Source organism: Colletes latitarsis, chromosome 1, assembly GCF_051014445.1.
Source record: "Colletes latitarsis isolate SP2378_abdomen chromosome 1, iyColLati1, whole genome shotgun sequence".
Classification (NCBI taxonomy): domain Eukaryota; kingdom Metazoa; phylum Arthropoda; class Insecta; order Hymenoptera; family Colletidae; genus Colletes; species Colletes latitarsis.
The window spans coordinates 44,366,705-44,384,116 of NC_135134.1; the positions used below are offsets into that span (position 1 = coordinate 44,366,705).

Below are 17,412 nucleotides of genomic sequence, written 5' to 3' on the forward strand. Positions count from 1 at the left end.
TAGGCACTGCAATTACCTATAGTAATTGCCATGGGCAGGTTAATGATTTGATGCATATGAAATAAGGAACCAAAAACAAGCTGTTTTATTCATACATACTTAACATAAAATGATTTTGTGTTTGATTAAAATAGTTCGGATTTTCTATTTTCAAACTACAAGCTGAGTGGTAAAGTATTTTTAAATTAACATTTAATAATATTTAATTTAGCTGTGTCAATTCTTTATATAGAGTGGATCGGAATTCGTAGTACAATCTTAAAATAGATCAAAATCGATGTAAAAAATGTCATCGAAAATGCAAACGTACGACTGGTTGGCATTTACGTTTGGATGTAGCCTTTGAAGATAGTTGAGATGTTTGCCTGGATACCAGAACGTTTGAAAAAAGAAATGTACGAAAAGAAAAGAACAGAATAAAAAGGTTTACGGAACAATAAAGGTGTTTGTAAAAATAGTAATAATAAGAATAAGATTCGCTAACTTTAAAGTAATATCATTAAAAAAGTAGCAGCTGATTTTCAGAGAAACCAAAGAAATGAACAATCTAACTGCATACTAAAATTGATACTTTTTGATGACCTGTATTTAAAATTATAATAAATTTCGATCAATTGTTTTTATACTAAAATAAAGTGTGTACCTTCCAGTGCAAGATTCATACAGTACAAAATGAAATCATCGTAATATTATTATTTCTTAGAAGAAATATGAACTGCAACAACAGATTTCCAAGAAGAATAGAAACGTCTAGTTTCTGAATAAAAATTAACATATTTAAACGATTTCTAAGGATAAATAATGTTACAGACGAAGATCCTCAAGGATTTACAAACTTAACGACACCCAAAGTAAAATGATTATGGTAAAAAATTGGACCTTTCTCGCGGCTAAATCGTCGGTTTTCGAACACTGTGGATCGCGAGGGGTCGAAGAAGAGGCGAGCTCAGGCTAGAAATTAGTCCGCGCAGTTTTCGCAAATTCGCCCATGGGGACAATGGCGGTCTTAGGTTCCCCTTTTTTCCAACCTTCCGCCCCTTTTGTTCCCCGCGGAGGACAGACCAGACACGCGATCACAAAGGGAAGAGGCTGGAACAATGAGTGCCGGGGTCGAGGCGGCGGTGACCTCGAGATGAAACGAGGCCAGCCAGCCGTGATTCGGGGTTCGAGGACTCGAAGAATCACGGGGACCGGACACACCCGGGTGCCCGGTGAAATCCCAACCCCTCCCTCGTTCTCGATACGATAACACACCGCCTCCTCTTCCGGTGTCGTTGCGACAGAATTACAGCACGCGTAATCGCGATGCCACGTCGTCGAAGAGTGCAGCTGTTTGCCACGGAGCCAGCGCGGCATATGCCGCGTGGTCGACGGTGCTCTTTCGATTATCCACATGCTACGTGTATACCTTGGAGAATGGACATCTGGTCTGCCCGCGGTGCTTTGCGGATTATTTGCTCGTTTGTCCCAGTACGCGCGGTTCGATAGACGCCCGATACACGCGGACCCGAAGATCGTTGGAAATTCGACGCTGAGACGAAAGTTTAATTGAATCGCTCTTCGAGCGTGGCTAACGTCGAACGCGGCGCGGGGGATTTGTTTATCCGGAAAGACGACGACGCGCGTCTCTGATGGGACACGGTAACCGGAAGCCACGCGAAACCCCCAGGTTCGTTTTAGGAATCGGAAAAAGCGCCTCGTCAAATACAGTCAAACGGATTGACGTTAGCGATGGGCGCGCGGATCTGTGTCTTCGGGTTCGAAACTTTCAAGATTGGCGAGCTTTTCGAATCGCTTCGAACATTACTCGAATCCAGCCAGACATCGAACTGTCTTCGAACATTTAACGAGTTTGAAACGCGTCGATGCTTCGGTACAAACGGTATCGTTTACGTAAAATCGGGAACCAAAGGTGTGTGACTTAGTTTAAAAAGATGACATATGGCGAAAATAAATATACAGGGTGTTCGGCCACCCCTGGGAAAAATTTTAATAGACGATTCTAGAAGCCAAAATAAGACGAAAATCAAGAATACCAATTTATTGATGGAGGCTTCGTTAAAAAGTTATTAACAATTAAATTCAAAAATTTCAAATCGTTCTGGAAAAATTATTTTCGGTTGCGAGGGTCAATTAAAATCATTTTTGGTGAATACACATACTTCCGAAATCCTACCCACTTTCGAGAAAAAAATTCGAGTAAATGCTGAAAGTTTTGGGTGAAAAAAAAGACTTTCGAATCGTCTTGGAAAAATTATTTTTAGTTGCAGGGGTCAATTGCAAGCATTTTTGGTCAACAGACATACCCCCGAAATCCTACTCAGTTTCGAGAAAAAAATTCCTTACCGAAAATATAATTTCTGGCCAGAAATGTCTGCCCGAATTTTCATGCGAATCTTTAAAACGTCATAACTTCTGAACGGATTGGACGATTTTCATGTTTAAAAAAGCAAACTACGCGTATTTTGATGGAGAATATGTAGAAATCGCAAAAATATTCGAAAAGTTGGTCCTGGACCCCGCAAAATGAGAAAACCCCCATAAAAATGGTACAATTTTCAAACAGCCATAACTCCTACAATTGTGAATATATTTCAATGAAACTTTTTTCTGAAGTAGAGCTCATAGGTACCTACAAAAAAAGTATTAGACAACTTTTCTGTAGGACGTCAAACAAAATTACTAAAAAGGAAAAAGGAATTTTTAAGAAAAATCGACAAGGGGGTGGGTAGGTGCCTAAATTTTTCGATGAAAAAAAAAATTTTTAATTAATTCTGAAAAAATTATTTTCGGTTCCGGGGGTCAATTACAATCATTTTTGGTCATTAGACATGCCCTCGAAATTCTACCCACTTTCGAGAAAAAAATTCGAGAAGGTGTGAAATTTTTCGACGAAATTAAAATATTTCAAATCGTTCTGAAAAAATTATGTTCGGTTGCGGGGGTCAATTACAATAATTTTTAGTCAATAGATATACCCCCGAAATCTTGCGCATTTTCGAGAAAAAAATTCAGTACGGTCGGAACTTTAAACGTTAATAACTGTTTAACGAAGCCTTCATCAACAAATTGGTATTCTTGATTTTCGTCTTATTTTGGCCTCTGGAATTCCTCATTAAAATTTTCCCAATGGGTGGCCGAACACACTGTATGTATCTTGTAAAAAAGCACGCAATGCATTTTTTTCTTGCACGGTTTCGTGTTTCACAGAATCAATGTAGAAATATCGCTGAATGATCAGGTTTGTCGAAAAACACAGTTATCGTTGTCTTCTTTGCACGCAACATCCAAACAATTTCCACGCGTGACTCGTTTGTAGGAAATAACAAACGAAATTTTGTTGAAATTTGTTTATTTTATTAATCGAGGAATTTCTGGAATTATTGTCACCGTTGCCGTATACAAACTTGCGCCAGGCGAATTACGAATGCGTGGACTTTTGCCAATGTTCCCAGAAATTTTAATTCTTCAAATGCTTCGTTGGTTTTGTGCATTACTTTATAGGGATTTTTCGTGACTCTCGTTTATAAACGCAAGGCTGACCAACAGAATTTTATTCCACGCTTTGGACTCGTTTCTGCACGAGGTATCTAGCAATTTTATTTATGAATATCAAAAATGTGTGAGAAACAGTGACAGCAAGTAGCAGTTACAGAAAGTGAATAACTTTGTGACAACTTCGCAGACAAAAATGAAGACAAATACCCAAGGTATATTGTACTTTTCGAGCGCTGATCGATGTAGTCTAAAATAATGGCTGATCAATTCAACTTCCTTGAAAGTTATCTCCTTCCAATAGCAACCTTTCTGCTGTTATAAGTTATTACTGAAAGAAGGTACAAGAAGATTTACATTTACTAACGAAATAACGTGAATTAGTACATTTTTACATTCTTCCAATTTCAATTTACTTTTTCCAACTTAAAGTCACGATATTTAGGTCGTTGACCTCGTCTTAATGTCGAGTACAATATCGTATTATAAAAAAAAATGTCTGTCTCCATCAAATGCACATTTTGAAACCATTAAAACTCCTCATTGTCGTTTTCTCTTACGTTTAATAATAACAAAAATAATTTAGATGTTTTATTTAAGTGGCACACCCTGCATACATTTCCAGTTGGTTTCGTATCCAGCAAAACATTGTTATTATTGATTACAGCAATATTTTCCAATTATTTCCGACTACGAATTATTTTTAGACAACGCACATAACTCGATCCACTAGTTCTTTGCATACAATACATTTCCTGATAACTCAACGTAAAATATGTAACCCTGAAGTGGAAAATTATACCGTAGAATAATTCATATTTTTTTTTTTTTTACGCCACTATGATAATACAAGTTAAATCAAACGAATATTGGATTCGAGTCGCGTTTCTTTCCAATCGCTTCGATCCACCTTGGCTGCAATATTTTTATGATCGAACGCTAAGTTTTTCTAACCATTATAATTATATTCTGTGTCAAGCCAATAAATCTCAAGGATTCTATGTCGGACAGAGACTGACTTCAACAGTCCTTTCACTCTCAAGACACTATAATTTTCTCTTGTACTTCCATAACTAAAGTAATATCTACCACGCTTTTCAAGGCGCAAGGAGCTCCTGGAGAGTCAGCTAATGTCCTACGATATTCTAAACATGGCTACTTCAATTGATCGTACAACCATACTTGATTTTATGTATCTACATACGATTCTACATAGACTACTTGTCTACCTCGTTTAGTCACTGGTCGATACAAAATTTTTGTAAATTTTTTTAAAACTATTAGTTTCACATTTGGATAACTTCCCTTATGAACGTTTATTTGTCAGTAAAAATTTTCTAATTCTCCAATTATTAAGACACATTATAAGAAAGTAAACAAATCTTAAGACTTGTGCATTAATCCATCCATGTTTTTTTACTATTATTTATGTTTACTATTATTTTACATTTTATCGTAACTTCGTGTGTCTTTACAAATAAAGTTACCGAGGAAGTCCCTCCTCACGAGCCAATGTGTCGAATAATAAATCATTTCTGGTTTGCTGTATCGACTAATAATTCGACTCTTTCCTGTTACAAAGGCCTCAAGGAGTTTCTCGTCTACTTTGCCCCCGAGTATTTGAAACAATTCGAGCAAAAGCGCAGCATCGAAACGACAATTATTAATCTCGATGTACCTTCGAGCGAAATAAAAATCGTGGAGCAGCCGTAAAACGTAAGAAAAACTTCCCGTCTCGGGTTCCAACGTCTTCGAACGAAGTGTCCGGTGGGTGGGCGAAGAAGCACCGAAGAATAGCTGGCTCGAGGGGTGGCTGTGCGGGGTGGCTCACGGTTGAATCGGCCGCAAATTGCGGCGAAAAAGGTAAAAGTTGGCCGCGTAACTTTCTTCCGTAGGCGAGGTTGGCCCGCGATTTTTGTTTTCATTTGATTACCACCGCCCTCGCCCCGCCCGGTTCGCCGCTCCACCGGAGGGGATTGGAAAACGGCTGGTTAGCAACCTGGAGGGCGCGCGGAAGTTGGCGAAAGCGCGCCACGAGATTCCGTTATTTTCACCGGCCGGAATCGATAGGGGCCACCCACACGCGTACCGTCGCCCACACACGTTTCATTGTGCGCGTGCACGTGACCGTGTGTCGACGCTTCGGGGTTGAGTTAGGTTAAGCTCGCGCTTAACCCGATAGCGCCGCTAGGTCACATCGCACGCTAGGTGTTTACATCGGAGAAGACCACGCGAGGATCCCCAGGTGTCATGACCTACCGCGAAAAAGTAGTCGCGCGGCCAAAATCATCCTGGTCGCCTCTTCCGATTCCCGTTCTCCGCCCCTCCGTGCTTCCGCCGCGACGCAGCGAGTTCGAGGGATTACTTTCTCATTTAGATTTTATCGGATTCGCCGGTTGCGCCGATTTTCTTACGTTCGCGTCTCTCAGACGGCCATTTCTCGTTGCCTTCTCGCGGCCAGGCATTCTCCTTTGTTTTTACTAATTACCCGGGACCAGTCAGCCGTCTCGCCATTCCCTCAGTCTCGTCGATCATTAGGCGGCCGGCCAAAAGGGTGTCCTCGACTGGCTCTCTCGTTTTCTCGCTTTTAAATAACGCGGCTAAATTATTGTTTGATTTCCGGGGATCGCGGAACGAGGGACGACCCCGATATTCAATCAGCCCTTAACGGTCGACGTTTTTTAGGTAATTGTACCGCGGCCGCAGGCCTGCTTAAATTTGTACGAGTTGACTGCAGCGAACGAAGGTAGTCGCTCGTTCAAAAAAGTACTTTATTTTCGGAACAGGAATCTGGAACATGTATGAGTAACAGCCCATCCACGCGATATGGTATTTTGTCCAATTCTGTTATTTCATCGAACGTGTCCACACTGTTCCATATCTCTACCAGATATTACATTTTCGCGCGTAGATGTACCTATTTCCTTCGTTCATTTGTTCATTTCGCTATTTACGTTTCGAAAAGATGAGCGCATTAATATCGTCCTCGTCCAACTTTTCGAAATCTACTTTCAGTATTTAATAAGTTTTGCTGCATATATACAGTGACTGTCACTTAAAATCGTGCACATAGCGACTCAATCGATTTTCATTTATAAATCATAAATTTTCAGTAAATGACATATTACAAAAATAGAATGAAACTTTCAGTGATTGTTATTATGTATGAAACTATCCTGTCAGTAAAAATCGTAAAGTACTTATTTTCGTTTATATTTAATGTATAGGGTGTTCGGCCAACCCTGGGAAAAATTTGAATGGGAAATTCTAGAGGCCAAAATAAGGCGAAAATCAAGAATATCAATTTCTTAATTGAAGTTTCGTTAAAAAATTATTAAAAAATTAAATTAAAAAATTTCAAATCATTCTGAAAAAATTATTTTTAGTTGCAGGGATCAATTATAATCATTTTTGGTGAATAGACATACCTCCGAAATCCTGTGCACTTTCGAGAAAAAAATTCAGGAAGGTGGACAAATTTCTCGACAAAATTACAAAATTTTAAATCGTTCTGGAAAAATTATTTTTAGTTGCAGGGGTCAATTGCAAGCATTTTTGGTCAACAGACATACCCTCGAAATTCTACTCAGTATTCAAGAAAAAAATTCCTTACCGAAAATATAATTTCTGGCCAGAAATGTCTGCCCGAATTTTCATGTGAATCTTTAAAACGTCATAACTTCTGAACGGATTGGACGATTTTAATGTTTAAAAAAGCAAACTACGCGTATTTTAATGGAGAATATGTACAAATTGCAAAAATATTCGAAAAGTTGGTCCCTGACCTCGCAAAATGAGAAAAACTTCATAAAAATGGTCCAATTTTCAAACAGCCATAACTCCTACAATTGTGAATATATTTCAATGAAACTTTTTTCTGAAGTAGAGCTCATGGGTACCTACAAAAAAGTATTAGACAACATTTCTGTACAGCGTCAAACAAATTTATTAAAAATGAAAAACGAATTTTTAAGACAAATCGACAGGGGGTAGTACCTAAATTTTTCGGCGAAATTGAAAAATTTCAAATCGTTCTAAAAAAATTATTTTTAGCTAGAGAGGTTTATTACAATCACTTTTGGTGAATACACATGCCCCCAAAATCCTACGTACTTTCGAGAAAAAAATTCTTTACCAAAAATCTAATGTCTGGCCAAAAATGTTTCCTCGAAATTTCATGCGTATATTTAAAAAATAATAACATTTCTGAACAAATTGGTGTTTCTGATTTTCATCTTATTTTGGCCTCTGAAATCTCCTATTAACATTTTTTCCAGGAATGGTCGAACACCCTGTATACAGCTTATGTTAATATTTTGTAGGGTATCCACGTGTATTTTCAATGTAGTCGTTGATGGATATAATTAAATTTTTCTAAAGTTATCTGAAAGTTTCTTTGTTTGTAATATTATATCATCTTATTATGTAGTCACAGATGTTCTATTACATTAATGTCTGATAATTGTTGATTTAAAATATTAAAATATTCTATCTTCGTTTTAATCTCGTTCATGAGTGCCTAATCCTATAGCTATAGCGCGGCTTGGATGGAAAGCAGCTTCTCGTGAATATTCGAATGTTTTGAACAACGTTGAGCTAAATGTAATATCGACGTTAACTCATTGGGCAAATGGACAAATAAACGCAGTAGACTGGACGCAGCTTTTCACAATATTTATTCGCGTTTCTATAATAAAAGTCTGCCTATTCAGATATACGCATCTTTTGCAACGCGAGGTAACTACTTCATTTCAAAGAAAATTTGAATTTACTTTTCAGAATTTTACGTTACAAAATTAAATGAAAGCTTAGTTAAATTTCGTAGAACTTATGCAATTTTAAAATACAAATTTTAACGTATTTTAAAATCATCGCGACGAGACTTCGAGGATAGGTTAGTAACAGCATACGTTGATATACAAAAATGATCGAATTATAAATATGTCGTAAGTAATAGTACATCATTTTTACATTATTTGTTTCGTAATCTTTTAATAAATTAAAAGAAAAATAATAAATATGAAAATCAAGAAGGAAAATTTTGATAAACACTTATGAATGATTAGAATGATCTCTTTTAGCTGCACCTCGCCTCATGCCTAATTACAATTAAGACAATGAATAAATAAATTAATACTATACTAACTAAGCGATCTTTTTCAAGCTTTACATTTATTTTTTTTTTCATAACTGGCTGATCATCTACGATTATGAACATATGAACTTATAATTCGGGCTCTCACAAAAATTTGTGAGAATCATTACCGATATTTCCCCTGTTATTTGTTCGATATGGACAACACAATTGAACAGAATTGCATGTTGCAACACCAGAACTGCCAACAATTATAGTGTATTTATTTGCACCAAACAAATTAAAACGATAGATACGTGAAAAAGATAATAGAGAATTACATCAAATTTTAAAAAATGCAGTCGAATAAATTTTTTACAAGTCCTATTAGAAACTACGAATGGGTAATTGCGACTGTCTTGGTAGTTTCAAAGAACAAGGGGGTAAGGAGAACATTCTTTCGAGTCCAGCGAAGTAATTTATCTCCGCGAATATTCGTTCACGTCCAACGATTCACCGCGGATCGTTATCCCGTTTTGCGATCCTCGTAGAAGGGTAAACGGAACAATCGGATGGGCCGCGTGAAAGGGAAGGTGCCCGAAAGAATTCGAATGGCCCGTCCAGCGGAGCGGGGTCGAATCCGTCGATTTGACAGAGGTCCGTTGCAGCTGGCCCTGCAAAAAATCAACCTCGATTGTTTTATCGTCCCCAGCGGCTCTATCCGCTGGTCAACCGGTCCTTCTGTCCTTATTATGATTATCCTAGCGAAGGGTCGTCGAAGGGGAGAAGTCGAACGGTTCTGTTATCCCTGGCTACGAGAGACTCGAGGCCAGTTCCCTGCCCCCGTGAAATCGAATGAGAGGCGCTCGTTACGAGACACTGGGGCTGCCGGTACCACCGAACGAAATTTCATTTCTTTTTCTCGTCCTTTCTTCGAGCGTGTCTTTCGCGACGAACACGAGCAGAGACGTGCGTCTCCGGGTAAAAGAGACGCGGCTCTCGGGACGTGCCACATGTCACGGGTAAACCGCTTGTCCGCGTATGCAAATCGAGCCATTGTGTACCCCGGACCACCCCTTCCCTTCTCCAACAAAAAGATCCAGGTCAAATTTTCATTTGGCTAGGAATTTTTATTTTTTCGATGAACGGAACAACAAAGGGGGTCAAACCCCGATGGAGAATACCGTCAGGGGTTCACGGAGGAGACCGGGGGGAGGGAGGCGGCATTCACCTTTCGGGATACGCTCAACGGCCGGGACAGTGTCGTTTCTAAGACAATCGATACAATTACGAGGAACTGCCATCGACGCTGGAAAGACGTAGCTCGAGGGTCGCCGCCCGGAGTCTCGCTCTTCTCTGACGACGCGCCAACCCTTCCAAACTTTTCATCTCCCTCTGCCCTTGTTTCCACGCCGCGCAAAAAAGGGTGCGAAAGATTCCCGGGTCCGTAGGATATTTCAATTTCCATCGAATTGAAAAAGAAGCTATCAAATAAATAAGATTCATCGTAGCTTGAATTGTAATTAATAAACTCAAAGTCAATTATTGTTGCAGAACAATATCGAGCTTGGCTGCTACTGTTATTGAAAGAGAATTGCTTGGAATAATCATCTTCTGAATAAGTTTCTTCAACTAAGTAATAATTAATAATAATATACGCTATTTCACAAAAATATCAAAATTTTTTGAATTTTCTTTAGAATAAGTCTTGTTGAATAGTGAGTTGTAAATAACTTGATGAGACTATCAAGACTGATTGTGGTCTTCTTTAGTAGAAGTGTTTTAGCTAGACTATGATAAACAATAATATACATTTTCTATAAGAATATCAGTAGTGGATATTATTGCTTGTTATAGAGTCGTTAAAAAAAGCTAATTGTTTTTTTGACAAATATATTATAAAAACTATTTTTGCAAAAATGTTATAGTTTAGTCAAGAAACTTTTTTTTTAAAAGAAAACTGCAAGTAATCAGCCAAGAATGATAAAGTTTGCAAAGAGTATTGACTTCGAGTTTACGGAAAATATCATGTAATTTATTTAAATCAAGTAATCGAGAAAAATTGAAGCTGCTTTTAGAATCCACAAATTGTAAAATACGTACATTTTTTCGATTAAATGATAAATAATCAAAGTCCACATTGTTCCTAGGAAATAATAAACAAAAGCAAAAATTATAGTCTTATGAAACATTTAAGCAAACGTACAATAAATATACTTTCCTTTAACGAACTTAAGAAATATACAAATATCTTCAGATACTTTTTAGTATTACAGTACATATGACCTGTATGTTCTTTACTATTATAGTTCAAAATAGATCTAGTCGATGGCTGTCTAATAGTAATCAAAAGTTCCTCGTTTAGATCCTGCTATGTAAAATATGTTTATAAAACACTTCAAGACTCGTTATTCGCAACTGGACGAAGTCGAGCGTTAAAAAATTGTGTGAAAAATTAAAAAAAAAACCGCGGAGTGCAATTCCAGCGGAAAAAATGCGAATTTGCGGTTGCATAACGATTTGCAGGTATGCAGCATAGCCCAGCAATCGTAATAAGGTCTGGTCTATCGACGAAAGGCCCGCGCTGGGGAATGCCGCTCGAGAATTTCCAGAGGCGAGGCACGCCGTTCTGGGGGTTGTCGATCAACCCCCGTGGAAACGCGATGGAGCGAGTTGCGGTCACCGCTAGGATTCGAAATACGACGGTGTACGTACTCTGTTACGTCGCGTACGCAACGATGTTATGTTAACCTTATCGTTGGGATGGCTGAGAGGCACGTAGCGTCGCGCTAACACCCCCCAATTGCTATTTGCCACGACGAACCATCGAAATCTTCCGTGCCATCACTGGGGGGTTAAGGGTGGAATTCGTCCAAGCTTCTTACAGCTTCTTCGATGATATCAGATTCACGCTTGCCTTCCAGCAGAGGCAAAAGATGAAAACGCTTTCGTGACTTGAGATTTCGGTAACAGTGATCTGATATTCTTACTGATGGAAATTGTATAACGATAACGATACTTTTTTATTGTACACGTGTATGTGTCAAAATACAGAAAAAAGAACAAAATAATGGAAAGTAAATGAATGTTCACTTTCTTGTACGTTAGAAAGGTTCGGAACATTACGTTCGAAAACGTTTCATTAAACAAGCTTGTAAAGATTAAACCTTGGGCGAAATTGTGTATTCTAAATTGATCAGCGAGAGCGAGATATTGTCCATATAATCGACAAGTGGTGATCTAAATTGCGTATCTTCTCTGCATAATGAACTTTTAATTAAATACCCGAGTAGTAAACTCTAATTTGTAGTGACAGCTTTAGCTTTTTATTGTACACGTAGGTCGTTCTTATTTTATAGACGAATATTTAAAGGAAAAACTAAATTCTTTTGAATTATAAACTGAAGGAACTTGATCTTTTTTCTAATACATGCACATGTTCAATAAGACAATGTAGTATCTCTATCTGTTTCTTTGCCACAAAAATTGAACGCTTCCTTTACTTTCGTTGACGTTTCGTTTCTTTAATATATCCCGTGCGGATAAAAATTTAGAATTATTTTAAGTTTCGTATTTTCAGTCATTGATAAAGTTTCATTCAATACTGTCTTCTAATAATATTTTATTTCTAATAAATTCTACTAAAAAGAATCGAAAACGTGACACTGCAATACGCTGCTCGAGTCGATTAACGATTAACGAATAAATTTTGATAATGAAAGTCCTCGTCGTGCTTCGCTTCTTCTACCTAAAATTTAGACAATCTCGTCAGCAAGGACGAAATGTGACCTAAATTCTCAAAGGACAAAACGTATCGTTGACGCGATCGGAAGTTGGGTTACGAAAGTGTCTCGAGATTCTGTTAAAATAAATTTGCTCGATGAACGTTCGATCGCGAGATTTTATCATGGGTTGTGAGCAAAGAAATAGACAACTTTAGACTCGAAAAATTTGTCCGGTGTTTCCCGTGGAGACGGTGTGTCTCTCATAAAGCGAGGACGTGGCGAGCTGCGGTCGACGCCGGGATTCGAAATACACGTGATGGTGAACGTGAAGTCCATTCTGGCGTGTACGCAACAACGGCGTGCTAACCTTACTGTCACGCCGGGGCCAAAGGGATGTAAAGCCGCGATAACGCCTCCGAATCGTTATTGGGTGTGATAGAGAGGCCACCCCTCATCGTTTACAAACCGCTCTATCGTGGAAACGAAGCATCGTAAACAGCCGGAAAGTCGGCGCCACGAATACTCGTCCATAATTCTCCCACACTGGCAGCTGCATAATTTTCGAAAAATATGAATTTTTTTGACGAATACAATCCATGTTCAGGAATTCGTACGGGCAAGGCGTTAACGCTGACAGTTCAAACAACAGCCAGGGTAAACAATGGCTAGTCTCGTGCTTCCTCGTGAAAGCTTTTTTCACCAAATTTTACGTTTCCAGTTGAATTTATTTTTTTTTTTTTGTTTTGTCTAATCAGAGGTACGATCCTTCCTTGGAGTAAAAACTTTCTGAAATAAAAATAGAAGAGTACCTAGCAATTTGATAAGATGAACTATAGTCGATTTGGTGCAGCAACGACTGTAAGAAAAGTGATTTTTCAGAAAACGTAAGGAATAAATTTCTTTTAATGGAATTTGTAATTCGATGACGAAGGAATTGTATTGCAGTGTTGGAATAAAAGGAATTGATAGTATTATCTAATTATATTCCAACAATTTATGTTAAGTTGCACAATTTATAACATTACATAAAATTTAAAAGTGCAATTTATATTTTCCAATGAATGATACAGACTCGTTTAACATGAAAAGAATAAGTCAAAAGTGTAGAATAATATTTATTTGTAGAAACTCGGTTTCTTGTTAAGATGTCTGTTGTTTTTGCATACAACGTTTTGAATAGTCGTTTCTAACCAGAAATATTATTTACAAATCATTAACTTCGTATGTTCTGCGTGCATATATGATGAAAGAACGTAAATACATTTAACAATTAAACATTTATCGATGTTAACGGTTCTGTGGTCACTCTGTGTGAAAATAATTGTATTACACTATTCAAAGACCTATTATTTCGTTTCAAAATAATAAATGAAGTACAGCTTCATTTAAAGTTCACAACCAAAAGGCACTCCATATTTTCTAATTAATTTTGTGTTATACTTCATTTATTCCAATCTGTACAAGTTTCGTTAATATTTCAAGAAACATAAAAAGTCACAGCTGCATCTTATAAACAAAAAAAGCAGCATACTAATAATAACAATGAGAACCTGAAAATCACAATCGCCATTAGTTCTATGTGTATTCGAGATCGTAATTACAAATCAATTAATCAGTTTAAGATCAATACAGCTGGTAAAAGATTATCATTTAATATAATGTTTTTATACAGAATTCTGAATGGACAAATAACATGTTTCACTATATTTAGTCTTTGCTTAGATGCTACTTAAACCGTGTTAGCAGAATGTACAAACTTGCTAATGATTTTAGTTATAATCTGCATTTCTTTGGTAAATCTCCATCCTTCTTTTGATCTAGTCGCTGTCTAAACATTTGTTTTCACAATTTCGATAAAATACTTGCATATTTTTTTTAGTATTATGTATACCAAAGAGTTATGTAAACCCTGTTCACCGTAGAAAAAAATGATGAAGTATGCTATATCTCTGTCGCAAAGTATATTCAACGCGTTGAGTATCGTGGTGGTCACCGGTGTCCGTCGTTCGCCTTTCCATTCTAGTAACGTCCATCATTGGTCATCGACACTCCCATACAGAACGCTAATAAAGCCTAATAAATTCCTGTAAACTTCCTAACAGCATTAAAATCATTAGGAATACTGTTAAAGTATCGAATGTTCGTTGTTTCAACAAAAAAAAAAATGATATAAATATCGAGGATAGCCCAGAGCACCTGAGCAGCGCTTCCGCGCGAACGGAACAGCATGGAAAACTTGTTCCGCGCTCGACGCGTTAAACTTCGTCGTACCGGTCCGAGCTTAAGCGAAATAAACCGTATACTTAGCGAACGGATAAATAAATAAATAACAATATCAGCATTCGTAAAACGATATTGCAATCCATAACCTCGAGGTCGTAGCCAGCACGGTGCACGGTGGCAACAAAATTTCTCGTCCAGCCCGGGGAGTCGAATTACGAGTCCTCGTAAAACGTCCGAGCCGAATCACCGGCGCGACAATCGAAACAATCGATAAAACAAACGCACCCTGCCGCCGGATAACGTTATTGGGGGAGGAGGGGGGGGGGGGAGAAAGAGCTGGAGGAGGGGGGAAGGTGTTCGAGAAAAATTTTAATAAATTCGTACCGTCGAACGTCCCCTGAAAAATTGTATTTGCCCGAAAGATCGGGGTTAATCGCGAGACGTAGAATATTCGTGTCGAAAGACGCCGGATAAAGCATAACCGAGAGCAGAGCGCAAGGGATGATCGTAGGCGAGTACGGCGTCCACCTGGCGGGGTTTGCGCAGCGCAAAAGGCGAACGCGCGAGAGCGCTTGAGCGCAGTCGGGAGCGCTGGCTGCGAGGGTGGCCGGGTGGACGTGGCGGGACAAGGTCCGGCATAAAGGGCTGCGTCGGGGCGACGAAGAGGCCGCGAGGACCGCGGGGCGGACGGGGAGGGCGAGGGGCGCGCGTCCGAGAGAGGGTTGGTGGCCCGTTGGTGCGATAGAGGCGGCAAGGAGGTGAGGTGGGGGTGCCCGGCACGGGGCCACGGCGCAGTTGCTACTCAGACACGGGGATGCTCGCAATGCCTCTATCAAAGGTTACCGAAAATTCCCTAAAACGGCCGGATTTGAAAACGCGATCGGCGAGAAAATCGCGTCGGGTGCGCGGGAGGTGCTCGTAGACGAGGGTTTCACGACCCGCGAACACCCTGAGAACCGCGGGAGTTCTCCGGGGGTAGCCAAGAAGGCGAGGGGGGCGGCCGCGTCGCGATCCTAGTCGCCGGAAAAGAAGGACCGGGAAGGAGCGCGGTTGATCGCGGGACGTCCGGTGGTGAGATCGCGAAGGGTTCGAGGGTGCGGGACGAGGTGAGGGGGAGGGAAAACGGAGCGGAAGTGCCCGAGGAGGAAGAAGGAGGCCGCTTTCTGCCAAGATCACCGTCCCGCGACGCACCGACAGACACTGGCGTGCCGCGAGGAGCACGTGGGGGAGAAAAGTCCGGGAAAGCACGAGGAGCGAGGAAGAGAAAGAGGAAAGGACCGAGATCCGATGGGAGAGAGAGAAACGGAGCCAGCGTCCCGACGCGTCTTACCACGACGCGCAAGGAACTACGCCGCGCGCCTCTCTAGAAGGGGAACGAGGAGCTGGAAGGGGTGGCGGGCGGGCAGCCGCGGCGGGGGTGGCGAAGACGCTCATTCGTTCCTCGAGTCACGTGGGCCCCTTCTTATAACCTAGGTTTTTCCTTCCGTCACGCGGCAATTTCGAAATCCTTTGCGCCCGAACGCTTACAACAAGGGGCCCGACTATCGCGTTCCACACTGGACGCCGCGATCTACCGTTCTCGATCATGCCACGGTTCAACGCGCCACTTTTATTTTTCTTTTCGATTCAAACTTCTCTTTTTCGCTTTCTTTATTTATTTTAAAACATTGCAGATTTTAAGTCTACCGTTTCTTTTAATTCGAGTATTCGCTCGTTGAAAAACGTACCAAGAAATGAGTTTGTTAGTTTTTCGAACGTTTCGGTCTTTCAGGTTTTAACAACAAACCACAGAGTAAAAGAAAATTATTTTTCGCTTTCGTAAGGGTAGTTCTTACGTATCGAAAGCTTTCATCGAAGGGGTTTCTCGATTGGAATCTGCGGTCATCGGGTTTCCCGTCGATTCTCGGTCCTTCGAACGTCGCCGGCCGTTTCCAATATTCGTAAAATCGTCGAAATGGATCGCGCGAGCACCGTCTACGAGCCCCCGACTTATTTCTGTTTCAGACGCGTCGCACTGTGTTGTTATGTGTTGTCATAGTTATTTCATTGAAAAATTAATTTCGCCGTTTCCGAAACACACGCACCGATTTCTGTCTGTGAAACACAAAGTCTGAACAACTCCTCTTAAGTTTCTGCCGAAACCGGACTCGATTATTTAGAAACAAAGCTTAGTTTCGAACGTTCTTCATTTCGAAATTTCGACAAGTAAGAAGAAGAAGACGACGAAGAAACGAAAGAAGAAGAAGAGGTCGTGGAAAAGGGAAATAGGAAATCAAGGGAAAAGAAAAAAAAATATCAAAAAAGCACAAAAAAATAGCGAAGAAACGAAATTAAACAAAAAGCATTGCCTTAAAGAAAGAAGAGTATACCTACACTGTCGAAGGAACGAGCAGGAGACACAGGGGGGATAAAAAGAATACTTAAGAAAAAAAATACAAAAAAACTCTTTAGACGCCTAACAAAGTAAATTGTAAAGATATGACTAAAGTATATTTTTAACAAGTTTTGAGAAACTTTAGATTTTAAACGTAAATTTTAAACGCGAAAAAATGAAAAAAAATGATAAAATTCTTAATAACTAAAAATGTGATCTAAAAGTCATTGCTACCAAGAGAAGCCTTATGTCCTTGTTTCAATTAGTTCGGTTCCAAACGTAAGTAGCTCAACAAATTACAACAAAGATACGCATGGGCATGCTGCATGCTTTTAAATTACATTCGTATCATAGTATTCGAAAAGATCGCGCGTCTCTTTTGTCCCGAGAAACTACCCGTCGAAGGAACCATGCGAATTTATTCTTCGCGCGTCTTGCCAGTCGCAATAATAACAACCCTCCGCGGAACGGCACACCCAGCAACGACCGCCGCAAAAGTTCACCTCTCGTAATTGTACACT

The 17,412-nt window shown here is 39.7% G+C and overlaps 1 protein-coding gene across 2 annotated transcripts in view; it reads left to right on the plus strand.

Annotated features, from left to right (window-relative positions):
• Positions 1 to 17,412, plus strand: part of LOC143343044 (uncharacterized) — a 53,321-nt gene that overhangs the window by 23,634 nt on the left and 12,275 nt on the right. Inside the window, exons 1-2 of one of the 2 annotated variants that reach the window (XR_013079899.1) lie at positions 15,319 to 15,355; positions 16,522 to 17,170. The exons of the other annotated variant lie outside the window; for it this stretch is intronic. The gene's annotated coding sequence lies outside the window, so the exon portion shown is untranslated. Of the gene's footprint in view, positions 1 to 15,318; positions 15,356 to 16,521; positions 17,171 to 17,412 lie in introns of those variants that run through there. 2 annotated transcript variants of the gene reach the window in all.